This window comes from Carassius auratus, unplaced genomic scaffold, assembly GCF_003368295.1.
Source record: "Carassius auratus strain Wakin unplaced genomic scaffold, ASM336829v1 scaf_tig00042749, whole genome shotgun sequence".
NCBI lineage: Eukaryota > Metazoa > Chordata > Actinopteri > Cypriniformes > Cyprinidae > Carassius > Carassius auratus.
In genome coordinates this window covers 2,501-5,000 of record NW_020526732.1, presented here as the reverse complement: position 1 = coordinate 5,000, position 2,500 = coordinate 2,501, and the positions used below count along the sequence as shown (strand labels likewise).

General features: G+C 39.0%; 2 non-coding genes across 2 annotated transcripts; both read left to right on the top strand.

Moving 5' to 3' along the window:
- The first annotated feature begins 1,119 nt into the window (after window positions 1-1,119).
- Window positions 1,120-1,238, top strand: LOC113086127 (5S ribosomal RNA). The gene has a single exon (XR_003284656.1). It is a non-coding gene; the product is annotated as a 5S ribosomal RNA (ribosomal RNA).
- Window positions 1,239-2,151: 913 nt separating this feature from the next.
- On the top strand, window positions 2,152-2,270 carry LOC113086114 (5S ribosomal RNA). Its single transcript, XR_003284643.1, has one exon. It is a non-coding gene; the product is annotated as a 5S ribosomal RNA (ribosomal RNA).
- The last annotated feature ends 230 nt before the right edge of the window (window positions 2,271-2,500 follow it).

The following is a 2,500-nucleotide window of genomic DNA, read 5'->3' as shown; positions in this document are numbered from 1 at the left end:
ATATTAGCAGGTTTGGGCCTTGTTAGTACATGGATGGGAGACTGCCTGGGAATACCAGGTGCTTTAAACTTTGTGGATATTTTTCATGAATTATATATTAATCTTGCAAAAAAAAAAGAGTCAATGGCCGGTCTCTGAATATTAGCAGGTTTGGGCCTTGTTAGTAGATGGATGGGAGACTGCCTGGGAATACCAGGTGCTTTAAACTTTGTGGATATTTTTCATGAATTATATAATAATCTTGCAAAAAAAAGAGTCAATGGCCGATCTCTGAATATTAGCAGGTTTGGGCCTTGTTAGTACATGGATGGGAGACTGCCTGGGAATACCAGGTGCTTTAAACTTTTTGGATATTTTTCATGAATTATATAATAATCTTGCAAAAAAAAAGAGTCAATAGCCGATCTCTGAATATTAGCAGGTTTGGGCCTTGTTAGTACATGGATGGGAGACTGCCTGGGAATACCAGGTGCTTTAAACTTTGTGGATATTTTTCACGAATTATATAAATAATCTTGCAAAAAAAAAGAGTCAATGCAAGATCTCTGCATATTAGCAGGTTTAGGTCTGGTTAGTTCTTGGATGGGAGACCGTCTCGAAATACCAGGTGCTGTAAGCTTTTTGGAAAATTTTCACTTAGTATAGAACAATTTTGCCAAAACATGGCCGATCTCTGAATATTAGCAGGTTTGGGCCTGGTTAGTACATGGATGGGAGACTGCCTGGGAATACCAGGTGCTTTAAACTTTGTGGATATTTTTCATGAATTATATAATAATCTTGCAAAAAAAAGAGTCAATGGCCGATCTCTGAATATTAGCAGGTTTGGGCCTTGTTAGTACATGGATGGGAGACTGCCTGGGAATACCAGGTGCTTTAAACTTTTTGGATATTTTTCACGAATTATATAATAATCTTGCAAAAAAAAAAAAAAAAAAAAAAAAGAGTCAATGCCAGATCTCTGAATCTTAGCAGGTTTAGGTCTGGTTAGTACTTGGATGAGAGACCGCCTAGGAATACCAGGCGTTTTAAGCTTTTGGGTTTTCTTTCCTACTTATATAATGTACTGGCCAGTAGATTGGCTGAACTTTAAATAGCCCTCTCTTCGGAGCAGTCTTCGCTTACGGCCATACCAACCTGGCTATACCTTATCTCGTCTGATCTCGGAAGCTAAGCAGGTTTGGGCCTGGTTAGTACTTGGATGGGAGACCGCCTGGGAATACCAGGTGCTGTAAGCTATTTGGATATTTTTCACTTAGTATAGAACAATTTTTGCCAAAATATAGAGTCAATGGCCGATCTCTGCATATTAGCAGGTTTGTGCCTTGTTAGTACATGGATGGGAGACTGCCTGGGAATATCAGGTGCTTTAAACTTTTTGGATATTTTTCACAAATTATATAATAATCTTGCAAAAAAAAGAGTCAATAGCCGATCTCTGAATATTAGCAGGTTTGGGCCTTGTTAGTACATGGATGGGAGACTGCCTGGGAATACCAGGTGCTTTAAACTTTTCGGATATTTTTCACGAATTATATAATAATCTTGCAAAAAAAAAAGAGTCAATGCCCGATCTCTGCATATTAGCAGGTTTAGGTCTGGTTAGTACTTGGATGGGAGACCGCCTTGAAATACCAGGTGCTGTAAGCTTTTTGGAAAATTTTCACTTAGTATAGAACAATTTTGCCAAAACATGGCCGTTCTCTGAATGTTAGCAGGTTTGGGCCTGGTTAGCACATGGATGGGAGACTGCCTGGGAATACCAGGTGCTTTAAACTTTGTGGATATTTTTCATAAATTATATAATAATCTTGCAAAAAAAAAGAGTCAATGGCCGATCTCTGAATATTAGCAGGTTTGGGCCTTGTTAGTACATGGATGGGAGACTGCCTGGGAATACCAGGTGCTTTAAACTTTTTGGATATTTTTCACGAATTATATAATAATCTTGCAAAAAAAAAAAAAAAAAAAAAAAAGAGTCAATGCCAGATCTCTGAATCTTAGCAGGTTTAGGTCTGGTTAGTACTTGGATGAGAGACCGCCTAGGAATACCAGGCGTTTTAAGCTTTTGGGTTTTCTTTCCTACTTATATAATGTACTGGCCAGTAGATTGGCTGAACTTTAAATAGCCCTCTCTTCGGAGCAGTCTTCGCTTACGGCCATACCAACCTGGCTATGCCTTATCTCGTCTGATCTCGGAAGCTAAGCAGGTTTGGGCCTGGTTAGTACTTGGATGGGAGACCGCCTGGGAACACCAGGTGCTGTAAGCTATTTGGATATTTTTCACTTAGTATAGAACAATTTTGCCAAAACATAGAGTCAATGGCCGATCTCTGCATATTAGCAGGTTTGGGCCTTGTTAGTACATGGATGGGAGACTGCCTGGGAATACCAGGTGCTTTAAACTTTGTGGATATTTTTCATGAATTATATAATAATCTTGCAAAAAAAAAAGAGTCAATGGCCGATCTCTGAATATTAGGAGGTTTGGGCCTTGTTA